At 39.7% G+C, this 18,215-nt stretch overlaps 1 protein-coding gene across 1 annotated transcript in view; it reads left to right on the top strand.

Moving 5' to 3' along the window:
- The window catches only part of nr5a2 (nuclear receptor subfamily 5, group A, member 2), a 183,414-nt gene that overhangs the window by 72,981 nt on the left and 92,218 nt on the right, over window positions 1-18,215 (top strand). The window lies entirely within an intron of this gene.

Here is an 18,215-nt window from a genome sequence, read left to right as displayed (position 1 = left end):
CCTTCTGCTCCACTCTCCTATCAGATTCCTCCCTCTCCATCTCTTTACCTTTCCTACCTACCTGGCTTCACCTACAACCATCTAGCTACCCTCCTTCCCCTCCACCACCTTTTTATTTTAGCATCTTCTCCCTTCCTTTCCAGTTCTGAAGAAGGGTCTTGGCCTTATTCTTTTCCATAGATGCTGCCTGACCTGCTGAGTTCCTCCCGCATTTTGAGTGTGTTGTTTGAGATTGTACTGTTAATTTGGGCCTAATATTGGCACTAACAATACAAAGCTTCTCTTCGCATTATGTGTATTCTATTATGCTTGGATGAACACCACATTCTTAAGAAAATAATTGTTGAGAAGCCGTACAATAATGTGCAGTACACCCAGGGCTATATACTACAGTCTGTTGAGATTTTCAGAAATGTTATTACAGTCCTTGAAGTATTGAATTTTATTTTGTGTCAGGCAGTAGGAGAGGAGTAAGCAGTGAGAGACCAAAATTAAATCGTCAAACAGCGTGGTCTTGAAATTGGTTTTATTCTCCCTTCATCCAAAAATCTATTTTAATTTGCTGATATTGTATAACAAGATGAAGGTTTCCTTATAACATAATAAATTCCTGTCATTAAAAAGAACATGCTGAATAGCCTTGGTCAGGCTCGTTTATTTGTACCCAGATGGCCTTAGAGGTATTTTTATTTTTTTGCGAGAGATTGCCTACGAGTGGCTGGAAGAATGGACTGGGTCAGCTGTCTTCTTGGTTTGGATTGAACTGCCCCATTTTTGACTCCCTCACTCAGGAGAAAAGCTTTTTTTGTTGTGCGGAGTGGTGTCGAGGAGGAAAGCCATTGGGCTAATGTGGATGTATGGTTTCAATCTGGTTCTAAAACAGCAGGGAGGCAGGCAGGAGGTGATTCCACTTTGAGCTTGGCTTGCGTTATCACAACAACCTCTGGGGTCAGACACTGTAAAACAAAAGACGGGTTGAGGTCTGGCATCCGGCTTTGTGACTCACAGAGAGGTTATAACATGAAGTTGGTCAATGTGCAAATCAGCCCATGCATTTAAAAGGGGGTAACGGGATTACAGGAGGGTCAGAATAGAGGAAACGAGCCAACAAATTCATGCTCACAGTGGAATGTGTACTTCTTCAGCTACAGAGCCCAAGTCTTTAAAATCCTGTACAACACCCTGCTAAAAATAAACACTTACAGCTTTTTTAAGTATCGCCTTTGGTATAAAATTTATTTTAAATATAATAGGAATTGTATGTGGATGATTGATCAGTCAGTTTCTGAGTCCCCTGACCTGATACAGATGTTTCCTGATTCCGCTTGTGTCAGTACTGAAGCTCTAAGATTACATATTACTTCTGGTGACATTAGGCAACAAATGCTTGATGAGTTCATTTGACATTCTTCAGCCTGTTATTGTGATGGGGGCTTTAACCCTTTGGGTTTCATTTTCCTTTAGGTTAATGTCTCCCTAGGAACACTGTTTTGTCACCCCTGGGACCTTAAATTCATATTGCAAGATTAAATTGGATGAGAGGTCATTTTGCCTCTCTTAGTTCACTCATCCGGAATGACCTTCCACTTACCTCTACCCGCACTGCAATATTTGATTGTTTCTGAAATGACGGCTAGCTGGTTTTTATCTTCAATATTCCACCTGGAAATCTATTCCATCAGTTGACTCTGCGTCACTTTCTCTGCCATCAGCTCCAATTTTGCCTTTCACAAATTCAAATCTGTGTTTCCATATTTTGCTTTTGAGAGAGAGAGACGGACAGACAGAGAAAGTTTGATTTCTCACCTTCTCACCTGACACCAATGCTACTTCTATTATCATTCATTCTCTCTCAGTTCCCCACCTACCACAAATGTTCTCCTTGTCTTTCTGCCCACCCCTCCTCTCCATTGGCTTAAAACATTATCAGTTCCTGGTTCTGATACAAGGTCACTGACCTGACAAATCAAAATCATTTCTCTCTTCATATATTCTGCCAGATCTGCTGAACATTTCCAGCATGTTTTATTTTTACCATATGAGAATGAGCTATTGCCAAAATATCCCAAGTCCTCCCTTCATCTGATTACAAGTGCCACAAGCCTTACACAAAACACTGAGAATCTCACCTGACACTTACTTACAAATGCTTTACCCATATATACCCGATTTTCCTGGTTGGTTCACGGTCAGGATTCCGTTCATCCTGTTAAATTATAATTACCTTGTAATCATCTAAGCTGGCAAAGAACTGGCCAGATGCCTTTAACAGTCTTGCCTTAACATTTACTTTGAGCAGGCATTTTTAGCACTACCATATCAGGATCAAAAAGCCGTGAATACAACAACTGATGATGGAGAAGCCATTTATCATCCATGACACTAGAACTGTGGAAGTTACCCTCAGCATCCAAAACTATACTGACAGACTGTCATATGGTCCTGAAAAACGTTGTCTCATTTTTACTATGCACTGTACCAGCAGTTATGGTCGAAATGACAATAAAAGTTGACTTGACTTGACTATTTGAGGCATTGTCTTTCAAATGGCAATATTAAAGAAGGGCAAGTGAAAGGTCCCATAATTGTATATTGGGATTGTTCACCTGCCCGTTCATATAAAAAAGATCTTATAATATAACTTGAAGAATATGAAAGCCCAGCACCACCCACTCCAGGTGTCCAAGTTAATCTAAATACTTAAGACATCAGTAAAATATCTAAATCATTTAATCTTGCCACTATGGCAACATGCTCTGTGCAAATTAGTTGTCAATTCTCCTACAATAGAGCAATAATTGTACTTCATTAAAGAAAGTTCTGTGGCAGCTAAAATGATCTTTAGAATGTCCCAAAGTTGCAAAAAAATTGATTAAGTGCAGGGTTTTGTCCATTTTATCTCTGTTGAGAACGGCAAAGAGAGTTTTATTATCTACCTAAACCACGCAGGATATCATGTGTAATGGTTCGTTGCCGAAGGAGTGGAATGTATGTGTAAAACATTCCTCATTGCCACCATTATGTTTTGTAACTCCAGAAACTAATTGAAAGAAAGGCACAGGAGCTGGGATTCTTGAATACTTCATGTTTCTTTTAGCGAGGCACTCCATATGTGGTGGCATAATGACATGCCATTTACATACTTCTTATATATAACCCATAGTGAATTATATAAACAAAGAATGCTTAATCATCCAACATATTTACAATATTACTCAAATATTACTGAACTACTGAATACATGACAATCCTTCCTGCTTAGCTATAAACTTCAACTCCATATAGAATTCATCTCAACTATATACACAGTTTCTATATAATACAACTACTATACAGACATCCACAACATTAAATTTTTAAATTGTCTCACTTATGCCTAAAGATTTAATCTCTGAGGAGGATTTCTTACAATTGTGGGATAATGTCTTTCCTGATGGGGTGGGGAGGGAGTCACTTTGCTTGGCAGGTGAGGCATGTGCCTGTGAAATGTTCTCAGGTTCTGGGGCCTGCTGCATAGTTCTGACATCTCTGGCTCTTCTCCAACAATTGACTTTACTCTCTTTTATTGAGCGATGTCTCATCTACAGATGATATCAGGCACAGTCTCCACTTTGTTGGAGACTGAACCAGTTCTGTCCTTAATCTTTCCAAGTACCCACTCCTGCTTGTCCAGGAGTGAAACATCAAACTTCAATTTGTCGCAATTGCTTATACTGCATACTCCTTCTGAGATTGGGCTTGACGAGATCCAAGCATGAGCGCAAGAGACGACCCAGGAACAGCAGAGCTTGAACCAAGCTTGTGGCCAATTCCTTTTTAATTACTTTGCTGTTATTTCTGGTGTGATATTGCTTGTTTCTTGATAGTTTTCAAATTGTTAATCTCAAAGTTACTCAGTTCTGTGTCAGTCTCATCATTATCATTAATAGCATGCAGGTCAGTGCTCTTTTTTATCTTTTTCTCTTCTTCGTGCAGTCCATTTATTTTTTTCTGCATTATGTGCTCTTTGTATGTGCCCTACTTCATTGCATTTTCTGCAAGTTTCACCTTTAAACTTGCATTGGCCTTGTGTATGTGAGGCACTGCTATGACAGTAGCACAGTTTGTTCGGCCAGGCAGGTTTCTATTTAGATGTTGTAATTTTGTTCATTCTTGACTGCAACTCAGTTGTGTCTCTGGCTGCTGTTTCCATTGATACAACAATTTCAACTGCTCTTTAAAATGTGAGTTGTACTTCAGTTAAGAGCTGTATTTGATGTTTCCTTGTAAGATTCCATGAACTAAACAATCTCTCAGAACATCATTAAGCCTATCACTGAACTGACAATGTTTGGACAATTTCTTCAATTCAGCCACATATGCTGAAATGGACTACCCTTTGTTTTAATTCTGCCTATGAAACCTAAAGTGTTCTGCAATCAACAATGGTGTTGGTTCTAAATCCTCCTGCATTAGGTTCATGGCATCAGCAAAGCTCATTCCAGCTGGTTTGGAGCAGTTATACTTCAAAGTAAACTGAGTGTGGATGAACGGAGGAACCTTGGGGTTCAGATCCATACATCCCTCAAGGTCGCTGCACAGGTTGATAGGATAGTTAAGAAGGCCTATGGGATGCTAGGCTACATTAATAGGGGGATTGAGTTCAAGAGTAGAGAGGCCATGTTGCAACTTAAATCTCTGGTGAGAACACACTTATAGTATCATATTTAGTTCTGGGTATCTCATTATAGGAAGGATGTGGAAGCTATGGAGAGGGTGCAGAGAATATTTACTAGGATGTTGCTTGGATTGGAGAACAAGTCTTATGAGGCAAGGTTAGCAGAGCTGGGACTTTTCTCTTTGGAGTGTAGAAGGATGAGAGGGAACTTGATAGAGGTCTACAAGATTATGAGAGGCATAGATAGAGTGGATAGCCAGTACTTGTTTCCCAGGGCACAAATAGCAAGCACTGGAGGGCATATGTACAAAGTTAAGGGAGGGAAGTTTAGGGGAGACATCAGGGGTAAGTTTTTTACACAGAGGGTTGTGAATGCCTGGAATGACTTGCCAGGGATGGTGGTGGAGGCTAAAACATTAGGGGTATTTAAGAGCCTCTTGGACAGGCACATGGATGAAAGAAAAGTAGAGGGTTACGGGGTAGTGTGGGTTTAGTACTTATTTTTAAGGAATACATGGGTCAGCACAACATCAAAGGCTGAAGGGCCTGTACTGTGCTGTAGTATTCTAGTGTCTAGAATGTTTTTCATCCATTGTACTCAGTAACACTGGCACTCATTTTTCATCAGCTATTTTTTGCTTTAAAATACTGCCGATTTCATTTAGTGTATATCATGAAGTTATCTTTCATACTGTTGAACTCATCTGTCTTTCCAATGTAGCTAGCCATTTCTGCTTTTTTTAAATGTATTATTATTATTATTATTATTATTATTATTATTATTATTATTATTATTAACATAATCACCTGGTACTCACTGATTATGAACACATTACCATACTTGTTGCTTGTTAATTTAATCCATTTTCTTCCTTTTTTGTAACTCTGACATCTCTCTCCCCTTCAGAAGATGCCTACTATGCTTCAACAAGTAGGTAGTCTCTTGGGTTCATTTAAAAACTGCCTCATCACCACTGTTATGTTTTGTAAATCCAGGAACTAATTGAAGGAAAAAGTGAGGCGTTCACATACGACATGGTGTCATGATTGACATATGCGATTTGCGGACTTCTTACATATAACCCACAATGAATTCTGTAAACAAAGAATGCTTTATCAAACAATATATGTACAATATTACTCAAATATTATTGAAATATTGAATACACTACACATTGGATTCATAGTTTAGAACACAGGACATCAGTTACATGCAAGTTGGTGCCTAATATTCAACTAAAGAACAGAGAATTGCAACAAGTCCCATTGCAGCCACTTTACAGATATTCAGTTATTCTTGTAACATATCCTGCTTGACTGTTACACAATGAAAAATATGTTCCCTGTAAAACATAAACAGGATATATATTTAAATATCAGTCATTGACGAAATACTAGATGGATCAGGGTAGAACCTTATCGAGCCTGATTTCAAATGCTGAAGAGCTGGATTAGGGAAGGTCTGGTGGGAGCTGGAGGTAAACTAAAGAAGTTGCCAGAGAATGGAAGAGGTTGAAGAAGTTGGGTGGGCGAGGAAGGACCATGAGTGTAGGATTTGAGAGGTAAAAGAAATGAAGGTGGAAAATCACCTCTGCAAAGAATTGCACAAGATTCTATCACAATTTATCCGAGTATTTCCTCCCTTCTGGAAGTCTGGATTTTTTGCTGAATGAATGCAGATATGAACTCTCTTGATTAGATTTCATAATCTTTCTAATATACAAAAATTATTGGAAGCTCCAGTCATTTCCAGATCCAGGACATATCCTAACCTCTGTTACTTCCCTTTGACCCCTTGTTGACTCCTGTATTGCCTGTTTAATAGCGATCTGCTTTTATAGACCAGAAGGCAACACACAAAAGACTCCAAACATACTGGAGGTAGGAAGTAAGCTCCCCTCATTCTATTCCCAATACCTTTGTTTTAATAATAGTCACTTTCTTCATGTTTCAGTTATTGAAATTATATATTAAAACCATAATTATACCTAAAATATATTTTCTTTCTACCTAATATTTATGCTTTATATTCTTGAAAGTGTTTAAAGCTGAAAACCTGTTGACTTCAATGGGACTCGATGTGCATACATCAGCACAACTAGTTGCAGATATTTCGAATGTGTGTAGTGTTGGTGACCCATGTGAGATATCCTCCTCACTATTGGCTGCCTGATGGAGTGCAGATTTCATCAACTTTAATGGAAGGCTGAAATCACAGCTTCAGATATGAACATACATGCTAAAATTCTAGTGCTGGCAAACGTTTTCAAGTCACACCTGTTAAGTGTTGTTCAGAGGTCATAAACAGGACAAAATTCTGGCACCTGAATGAAATGAAGTTAGTTCAGGGATGGAATGTGATTGTAAGTATTTTAAATTCAGGCCATAGCATGCTGGAGATCTGACCAGGCAGACTCAGTTTTATGGATGATGTGATTTCTGCCTTGACTGTGCAAGGATTCAAGCCCTTGCTGTGAAATACTGCTTTGGAGGAGCTTCTGATTTTAAGCAGGCCTACCTGACTGTGGTTGGTCCGTAATGCCAGCTCTCAATCCTGCCTGGAAATTATTACCTTTGGGCTGATACTCCCTGTTTCTTTCTCATTCCACACCTCTCCCTTTCCCAACTAGGCCCTGATGTGAGAACATCCTCAACCCCCAGTTAGATTTTTAACTCCCCTCCCCCAACACGCATAGTTCTAGACCTTAGACTTGTTCTCCATTGTGACCTGCAATTTCCCAGATGCGCAATGTGTGAGATACAACTCTATAACTCTGCATTAGTAGTGCAGAAACTTCAGTCTTTGGTTGTAGCTGAAATTTGCTGCAGTGGACCAACAACCAAGACGTCCCATGGTATTGGCCTACACCAAGCACTGCTGTTGTTATTGCAGCTGAAACCTACAATCTAAAGGGTCTCTGAATGCCCTGAATGCAGGATGTAGGTGAATAAGGCTGAGTGATCACAAGAGCTGTTGGACAGACTGGTGATTCAAGCCGTACATTGGTGAAGGGCAGTCAGAGTTAGAGCCTCATTGCTGAAAGGAAGCATACAGTCTTTGCAACACTTTCAGTGGCTGGGGAATAACTGGTCCACATGCTGATGAATAGTGAACCATAGATGTTAATGAGCTGGATTGTTGGCACATTTTGGTAATGGTGAGGCACAGAAAAATTGAATCATTTTTGAAGGATGTGCTTAAACACACCAGTCCAGAAATTTCTTCAGGTGACAAACAAAATCACACTGGCAGTATTGCATCTGGGTGACTGCCTGGTAAGTACACCCTGATTTTCTGTAAGGATGATCTGCAACACTGGAAGCTTTTACCCAGCACAGAACTGCCCTCAAATGATGACAATGCTAATGCAAAGCCAAACATTCACCTACCTGTTCATAGATCAGCCGATTTTTACTAACCCAATTCTTTCTGAAACTGTTCTAAATGAAGAGCCAGTGTTCAAACGGGATCCCTTGTCCCCTCCCAGATGTGACTTCCCGCACTCGCTCGACGATCTGCAGAAGAGTGGCTGCACATGGATTCCCAGACTGCATGGCCCATGGAGGTCGGGGGTCGCAAGCACTCCCGACTTGCTGGCCCCAGTATTGTTCCAGGCTGCTGCTGCAGGTCTCTGTCTTCCAATTCCTGCTAAGTGGTGGGGGGGGGGTTAACAGTGCCATGCTCAAAGACAAAAGATTTTGCCTACGTTTCTGTCAGCCCACAGGAGAAGGCAGCGCAAGGACAAAGTGTTGATGGAATTACAGAGTTCTCCAAAAGGTGGCATTCATTTCCTTCAGTTCTGTGCTGTTAATGCGTATCTCTCTGGCAATCTGAGAAAGAATATAGTTCCTCCTGATGCTCTTCTTTGTTAACCTGTTCAGATCCCACAATGTCCTTAGAAGCCTTTTTCGCTTGATTCTCCCATCTTTGCAGCATCCTTTCTTTCAGAAGAATCACTTCAGTGGCTGTGATAACAGTGCTGCCTGTATTGTGGTCTGCCACTTTTAGAGCTAGTTACTGAGGTGGCTGCTTCAAGGTAAAGTATCAGTGGCTGTGAGATGTAGCAATAGGTCAATAGATTACTGTACTGCCCTGAGACTGACGCAGTGCAGCATTACGTAGAAAAACCCTGTTCTGGGAATTTTGCATTTGAAGGTTGTGAGCTTCGTTGGAGTATTACAAACCATTGTTGTGCTGCACAGCCTTGTTTTAATGCTGTTATATAATGTAGGACAGCACGGTCATGTAACTATTAGCATAATACTTCACAGTGCTAGCAATTGGTAGTTCAGAGTTCAATTCCCACTGCAGTATGTAAAGAATTTGTGCATTCTCCTCATGACCACATGGGCTTCCTCGAGTTTCTTCCCCCATCCCAAAGATGAAAGGGTTGAGGTTAGTAAGCTGTGGACATTGCTATTTTGTGCTGGGAGCATGGCAACACTTGCAGGCTGTCCCAGCGCATCCTCAGATCCTGATGATTATTGATGCAAACAACATATTTCACTATTTCTTTTGAAGTTTCCATGCACAATTCACAAATTAAGTGAATCTGTAAAAATATTCAGGAAAACAACTTCTAGAAATGTAATGTGGAAAGAGTGATCCACTTTATAAATGATCAGTGGGGTGGGAGCCTGCAAATTATATACTCCTCCCTTCTTAGTGTCCCCTAAGGATCAAGGATGACTTCCTTCTATTCCAGTCTTGAGTTGGCTATTGAGGCCAATGTGAAATAGATAGCATGGGAAGAGTGGTCAGATGAGTAAATTGTGACCTGGTGCACCCTTTTCCACTACTTATGCAAATGATCCACGTGTTCGTCATACATGTATCCAGGTTTTTGATACCATCCCAAATGGCTCTTCTCTGCCTTGAGTAGTCATGGTCCAGAGATTTCCCAGATGTCAGTTGGGATCTTCTGTTTCATCAAGGAAGCTTTGAACCCCTTCTTGAACTTTTTCCTCTTCATGGACAGCTTTTCCTATAGCAGGAATCAGAGATGTGCTTGGTTTCGAGTCTGGTGATGGGTATTTAAGCAAATTGGCCAGCCAAGTAGCAAACTGAGTACAACTAGGGCCTCAATATTAAGGGATGTTGGTTTGCTTATCCTCCAGTGATTTTGGTGGATATTGCTGAGGTGGTGTTACTGGTACCATTCCAGCGCTTTGGGTATCTGTGGTAGGTAGTCCTGCTCTCAGAAGCATTTTGGAAGGCAGAGATCACTGTTGGCTGATAGACCATGAGTTACGTGCCAAACTTTGATAGTCTAAAGGCTATGCTGGCAAATTGACAGCAATGGTAAATTTCATTACGGATATCTGGCTTTGCCAAGAAATGGTTCTTGCAATTTGGTCCATTTACCTAGGACCTCTCCTTGAACTCATTGTCAGTTGACAGTGTGACATAGTTGGATTAGGTTGGTAGGGGACTTTCTTAACAGTTTTTCATTTGTCTCCTATGCTTCATTGAGTAGGGCCAGGTAGGGACTTGGGAGCCAGACATACATGAGCACAAGCATCACCAGTACATTGCAGCTCAGCGATGGAGACTGAGCTGACTTCGTTCATGCAGTGTGCTTGCTCTAGTTTCAACTGTTTCCCAGTAATTCTCAAGAACTGTTGCACTCCCACATAAGGTTCTTTGGGGGTGAGGCAAAATGTTGACTTGATTAACATCAGTCTTTGTTGAGACTGGCTCTGTTTTAAACCTGTTGATTAATTTTGTGGTTTGCACATCATCATGAATCTAATAAAATTCAGAGACAAGGAGGGTTTTAATTAAATCAAAGGTTTTATAGTGTGATTAACATGGTGCCTCTCCCTCCATTTCTATTAGAGCTACACATGGTGAGTGAATCAACTCTGCCTCTATATGTGGTTGAGGAGGACATTAAACAGTTGTTTTAAAGTGGTCTTTAAAGAGGTCCTTCCAATGGCCATTAATATCATGGTCTGTTCATCTGTTCTTTGTTCTTGTTGGCCATTTTGTTTCTTGACTACAATTGATGATGCAACATCAGCCAAGAGAAGGATAATAGATTACAAAAATATATCCAAAAAACGTATGTATTGAAAGTGATATTAATAATAATATTTAATAAGGTACATATAGGAACAACTGAATCTGTCATAATATATTACTCTTGTTTTGTGCACTCCTATGTGCATAATAGTGCAATTTTGTATCTATCTTCATACTAGTTCAATTATTCATCATTAATGTAAATGGCGAGAACACCTAGACATTCACCAGGAATATTAAGTCCCAATACTTAGGGGTTATAATTGATATTTAGTATGATTTCACTATTAAGGCAATTAGAATAGGAAAGGGCTGTAGAGGGAATGAATGCTTCTTAGTCTTGTTTTCAGAATCCTGCAGCTCAACTTGATGTCATAACACGTGCCCCATAATGTGTAAATGGGGCAACAGATGCATGTTCATCAAATTTTTAGACTTTGGATTTCTAGCCACTGATGTTCTAATGAAATTATTTGTCTGATGAGTTTGAACTTATTCAATCTCGATGCATTTAGTCAGAGTTGCTGAGTATGAAGTTGGCGCTGGTCCTAGAAAGTTAGGGTTGCATGAGAAGGTTGGCAGTTGTTAAAGCTCTATAAGTCATTGCAATGTTTTGAGCAAGCACAGAGCAGATGGGCTGAATGGCCTGTCTCTGTGCTGTACTGATGTATGAAGCTATGACTCTATGAGAGTTTCTGATAGCACTTTTAGAAAAAAATTAATTAAGAGCACAGTATTTCTCTTTTATTCCTAAAGCACTTTGAACAACTGCTCAGTTTAAGTTATTTTAGGGCTATCAGTTAATGAATAAATAATCGTTATCTACCAGTCCCAATTATTGATTATAAAATAGAACAATATGCAAGAGGCTTTATAGAAAAAATTCTGTGTTTTATGTACTTTGGAATCAAGGCATGCTTGTTTTAAAATAGAATCCAGTAATTTGAATATTTGTGGTTTAATGTAACATCTGTGGTAGCTTATTCACTTGCATGTTTGCTGCATTTGTCAGATCATGGCAAGTATTCATCCTCTTACCAAAGGAACAGGTTGCTGTGGCATGATTGATGTAGAGAAAGAAACTAAAATCTAACAATTTTATGCTTTCCATAACCTCAAGACTGCCCAGATTATTGCTTTGCAGTCCGTCAAGAATTTTTGTATTGTGGTCACTAATATAGTGGACCCAACCAAGGCAAAGTAGTGAATGTTGACTTTATGCAAACGGCTTTACTTCCCATTTTCCAGAATCAGCTTCCATTTGTACTTCAGCTGAGAGCTCATTGAGTACGTTAGAATATACTAGCAAGATGTAAATGTCAAATAACCCTCACCACAAAATTGTGCTCTTCTTCTTGAATGTGAAGGACACTCAATCACTTTAAACATCAGGGCACTGATAGTTTTCCTTCGTTATTGTTCATACTGTTAACTTTGAATTAACTGGTGCTTTCTGTAGCATGCTGACCCCAGGGAATTTGTACCGTCACATGTTAAGATCCTTTGGTATGTACAAATGTGTCAAATCAATCTATAATCCAAGTTGTAAAACCATGAGGAAAGATGAGATATGGATGTGCATCAGCTGGCAACTAATTTTGTGCTCTTTGTGTAATTATATGGCATTGTTTAGACCGCATATAGGCTGAATCTTAACTACCGACTCCATATAAACAGATCGACATGTAAGTGTGTAAACAATTTGCTTTGGTAATGCAAGAAAGAGGCTTTAGGGCTAATAATGCTGCATATAAAAGCCTAAAGACTTTAAGCCAGTAAACCAGCCCAATTACTGCCCTCGCAGTGCATTGTGTACGAAGCTAACCAGGGAGTTAAACACCTTTTCAAAAAATCACTCGAGCCAGAATCTCTCTTCAGGGCTTTTAATGAGAAAACTTTGTGAAAATGCTGAAAGTTAAGTAAAATACATATTAAATTCAATATTGAATCATTTTGTGCCTAAATATACTAATATTATCAATTATTGTCACAAACAGTATTAAACACATACATAATATTCTATAGCTATGATGTAACCAGAGTGAACGATGAATAATAAACATATTACTTCCTTTAAAGTCCAACTACTCATCTACAAAGTCCATTTACCAACATTAAGAAAGCTGGAAACTCGCAGGGGAGATGTGTTTCATTCTCTTCACAATTCCTCTGATAAGAAAAACGTTATGTTGGTCTACCAAAGAATTCTGTGTAACATCTGAATTTGGGCTAAAATGAGAAAGAGTCCAACCATTTTCCTTAAAATTCTTAATGGTACCATCCAGGTTGCATCCTGCAGGATCAACCACCTTAAATGAACTAGCGTGTTAATTCTGCTGCTGCAAGAACTGGAAAGAGACTGGGTATTCTGCAGTAACTCCTTGAAACCTGTCCACAATCTACAAGACTTAATTCAGAATTGTCAGAAATCCTAGGCTCATAGCTCAAAGAATGAGATCACAAATGCAGCTACGTAGTGCAAGTGAATCAAAGGGCCTGTTCCTGTTCCTGTGCTGGTCATTGTAGAACAAGCCATTTAATCAGTGCTAGTGTATTCAGTTCCTAGCTCATTGCTTACTGCAATATGAACAAAGTATGGGATGAAATGCAGCAACTCGCCAAGGGACATTTCCATCCCTTGTTACTTGACCATTCAGGAAGGATTGAACTAAGGGTGATGGAAGAACAGTGACTCTCTAAATCACACATCATGCTAATGTCGCCAAATGTTGTTGATCCCTCATTGGTAGGTCCACATTCTTAAATTCCCTGCAGTGCAGTTTTCTGGAAGCACCATCAGTAAAAGGGCTCCAGCAGTTTAAAGAAAAGTCCCAGAGACAATTAGTCTTGGCAACTCAGCCAATAAAAACAGCCAAGGCACTCATCAATCATATCATAAGAATGTTTTTAAGAATGACAGGAAGAGTAAATTTTATTGAGATTCTGTGCATTCAGTAACAGTCTATTACAATACATCATCATAGGAAATTGCCTCATTACTAACTATTGAGTGGTAAGTTCAATATACCTGATTAATTGAGAGATGTTTATTAATAGCCTAAAATAAGTTGCTGGGAAAATGATGGAATCTATAGTTAAGGATATGATAACTCAGCATTTAGGAAATCACAGTATCATTTTTTTTTCAGTATCTGTGTAGTTTCAGAGGAAGGAAGTAGAGCTTGCCAGATTTTGGTGGATGTAACCATCAGTAACGATAAAAGGGAACCACGAGCGTCAGCATATTTGAATTATCAAATGGTAATTCTTCAAGTGCTTCTCAAGAGACTATTGCATGGATTAAGCACTCATGAGGTTTAGGATAATGTATTAACATGGATGGAGGTAGAACATGCTGGAAATATCCAGCAGGAATCATGTGTTGAGGAACATTTATCAAATATGCTAAGAGGCTGAACCTAGAGCTACGTGAGGACCTGGGCCAGAAAGCCTGGGCACCTGGTATTGAGATGGAAGCAAATTTTGGAGGTCTTCTCCCCAGAATTCTGCATCTGTTCATGGAAAAAAACTAAACTCCTCCGATCTTCTTTGAATTTCTCCCCTCTCACCTTAAACGTGCCCTCTACTTTAGGGTCTGTTGCCATGGGCAAAATTATTCTATCCATCTTATATGCCCTTCATTATTTTGTAATGCTCTATAAATTCACTCCAGGCTTCTTAAGTTCCATTGAGGATAAACCCAACATATCCAATCTCTCCATATAATTACAGATCTCCATTCCGAAACCAGTTGTCATTAAGCAAATCCAAAAAATAGATCAATTGGTTTTAAAAATAAGGAAATCAAAGAATATATTGATTAGGTGCAAAGGTGGAGCTGGAAATGTAGGTCAGCCATGATATTGAACAGAGACAAGGCACATTGGACATTTGACCTATCACAGCTTTCAATTTAAATTAATAAACTATTCTGTCACATCCACAGATTCAGAAGGCTTGTAGATGCAACAATCTATATTTGTTATTGTTTTGTAGACTAAAGGATAAGAGAAAAACATTTGGTTTTAGAAAAAGCAACAGCATCAAATGCATTTAAAAAGTAAGCCAAAACTTTTATTATTTTTACTAATATGGTCTTTCTACTTCTGGTCTCACTAGTGTGTGGCACAGTTAGCAATCCTGAAGTCAAAACCTGGAGGTCCTATCCTTTAACTTAGAACCTAACTCCCTGAACTCACTTCGCAGGGACTTGTCACCACTCCTACCCATGTCATTGCTATCAATGTGGACTGCAAATTTTGGCTACCCACCCCCCCAACAAGCCCCCAACTTAAGATGTCCCTGACACTGGCACCTGGGAAGCAACATACTATCCAGAAACCTCCTTCTCTTCCACAAAACCTCCTTTCTGTTCCCATAACCAATGAATTCCCTATCACCACAGCTCACCTCTTCTCCCCCTTCCCTTCTGAGCCACAGAGCTTGACTCAATGCCAGTGACATAACTACTGTGGCTTCCCTCGGCTATGTCATCCTCCACCCCCAACAGTATCCAAAGCAGTATATCTGTTGTTGAGAGGAATTCACGGCATTGGCTGCCTATCCCCTTTCCCCCTCCTGACAGTCACCCAGTTACTGGTGTCCTACACCTTGGGTGTAATGACCTCCTTGTACGTCCTGCCTATTAAAGCTCAGTTTCCCGAATGATCCAATGTTCATCCAGTTCCATCTCCAACTCCATATCACAGTCTGATAGAACTCCTTGCATGTGTAGTTGTCAGGGACACTGGAAGTCTCTCTGCCTTCCCACATCCCACAACAGGAACATACTACTATCCTGTCTGGCATCCCTAATGCTCTAAATGTCCGATAAGAAAGGAAGAGAATAAGTAGCAAAAAAAATCTACCTACAGCTTATGCCTCTTCTTGTGCCAAATCCTCAACTAACCACTCTAACTCTGGCTCACTCACACAAGGGATGCTCCACTTAATCCTAACTTCTTTTCATCGGATCTTGCCAAGTGCCTAATTATGCACAATCCACTGTCTCCTTGGGAACTGTGGTGTGCAAAATGTGCTGACTGCCCCCACTCGCTCTTTTTAAACACTCTCTCCCTCTATCCAATCCAATGTCACTTCAGGAAATGGGTGCAGAAAATGTACCAACTGCTGTCGCTGGCTTCTTTTACACTCACTCTCCTTCTATACAATCCACTGTGGCATGCAAAATGTATGCTAATGCAAAAATCTACACTTTATGCAAAAATTGATAAATAGTTTTCTGTCAGGGAACATAGCAAATCCAAATAACATGGAAACGATACAAAAGAAACATCTGTGGCATACAGTTCTCAATAGAACTGATGATGTCAGACATGAGAATAGGTTGAGTGAACTCGGCCTTTTCTCCTTGGAGCGACAGAGGATGAGAGATTACCTGATAGAGTTGTACAAGATAATGATCGTGTGGATCATGGATCGTGTGTATAGTCAGAGACTTTTTCCCAAGGCTGAAATGGCTAGCACGAGAGGGCATAGTTTTAAGGTGCTTGGAAGTAGGTAAAGAGGAGATGTCAGGGAGTTTTTTATGCAGGGTGTGGTGAGTGAGTAGAATGGACTGCTGGCAGTGGTGGTGGAGGTGGAAACGATAGGGTCTTTTAAGAGACTCCTGGATAGGTACATGGAGCTTAGAAAAATAGAAGGCTATGGGTAAGCCTAGGCAGTTCTAAGGTAAGGACATGTTTGGCCAGCCTTGTAGGCTGAAGGGCCTGTATTTTCCTGTAGGTTTTCTATGTTTCTATGTTTCTACCTGAATGTCCACTGTCATTTCCACTGAGTTTCCATTTAACAGTCTATGTAGGTGTCACCTTGTCCAAGGGGTTACCTTTACTGATTCTCTAACAAATAACAAATAGAAAACTGTACCATTTGGAGACTCAAGACTGAAAGTAATTGAGTCTTCATAATTAAGGTCCAACAGAAGAAAGCACGAGAATGCCAATTGTCCATATACACTCAGTGACCACTTTATTATGTGCAGGAGTTACCTAATAAAGTAGACAGAGATTTTTGTATGTTCATGGTCTTCTGCTGCTGTAGCCCATCCACTTCAATCTTCAACACGTTGTGCATTCAAAGAAGCTCTTCTGTACACCACACATAGTTATTTGACTTACTGTCACCTCTCTGCCAGCTTGAACCAGTTTTTGAACATTCTTTACTGGGTTAGACTGTTTAACTGTTATTTTCTTTGGAGCTTAACAGCTTACCTGCTAGTATTTTTTTTAATAACTACTTACAAGATATACATGTAACTGTTTAGTATGTTTCCTAGTGGTCACAGTATGTATATGCAGTTGTTCAGTGTGTCCCCTACTGGTAAGCTCTGGAAGCATCATTTGGTATTGCATTATTTAAACAGGAACCATCAGATTGGATAGCTCTTATCAGCAAATCTGCATGGAAAGCTTCTCATCTATGGAGTATAAAAAGAGCTTACCATGTGGCAGTCCCATCTTTCTTCTTTTTGCTTCTTTCTCCCTTCACTTACTGGATCACTATCACTGTCCGTTTTTAATTTTTTTTGTTCTGTTAACACGTTAAATTATTATGAAGCAACAAGTTTTGTGCCTCATTCCTGACTTCTAAAAGCACCAGAAACCAACACCTCTGACTGCTCTCATTAACAAGGCATTTTTGCCAACAGAATTGCTGCTCACTGGATTTTTTTAAATGTATTTTGTACATTTCCTTGGAAATCTAGAGACTGTTGTGCACAAAACTCCCAGTTGTTTCTGAAATACTCAAATAACCCCATCTAGCACCAACAATCATTCCATGATCAAAGTTACTTAGATCACATTTCTTCCCCATTCTGAAGTTTGGTCTGAATACCAACTGAACTTCTTGATGATGTCTGCATGCTTTTATGTTTTAAGTTGCTGCACATGATTGGCTGGTTAGATATTTATATTAACGAGCAGGTGTACCTAATAAAGTGGCCACTGAGTATATTTTTGAGCAAGTAAGTTCCAGATTTTTGTTATATGCAATAAGTGCTGTTCAATGTCCTTCCAAGTGGTCAGGCTCAAATTTTCAAATTATTCTCGCTTTCTTCCAAAGATGGATACGAGGAGACTTTCTGATGTTTCTGGTGAGCATTCATCTATCAGTAGAATATGAATAATCATACTCAGAATGATGTCACTTTGCTCCCCTAATCCCTTGATGCAGTCTGTGGGAGTAGAGTTTACTGGCACATTTTTATACACTTTGGAGTCAATTACTACAGCAACTTGGCAGCCTGTTGATCTGTCTTGGGCTACTACTTATTTCTAAGCAGCTATTGCCAGTCATAAACTCAGCAGCCCTAGGGCAGCAAAGCCAAGAAACATTTGGTGACTAAAGTTGTCATAACTGGGCTACACAAGAATGTACCATTATTCACATAGTGATGATGAGTAAGGCATTGGTGAGAATTGTGCACATAAGCAATATTATTTGATCCCTGGGGAAAACAAAGCAAGAGCAAGTTATAAATACAAAGTCCAAAGGAAGTGTGTACATGGGACT

The sequence above is a fragment of the Hypanus sabinus genome, chromosome 11, assembly GCF_030144855.1.
Source record: "Hypanus sabinus isolate sHypSab1 chromosome 11, sHypSab1.hap1, whole genome shotgun sequence".
NCBI lineage: Eukaryota > Metazoa > Chordata > Chondrichthyes > Myliobatiformes > Dasyatidae > Hypanus > Hypanus sabinus.
Note: the sequence above shows the minus strand (reverse complement) of the source record. Positions and strands in the feature narration are given on the sequence as shown.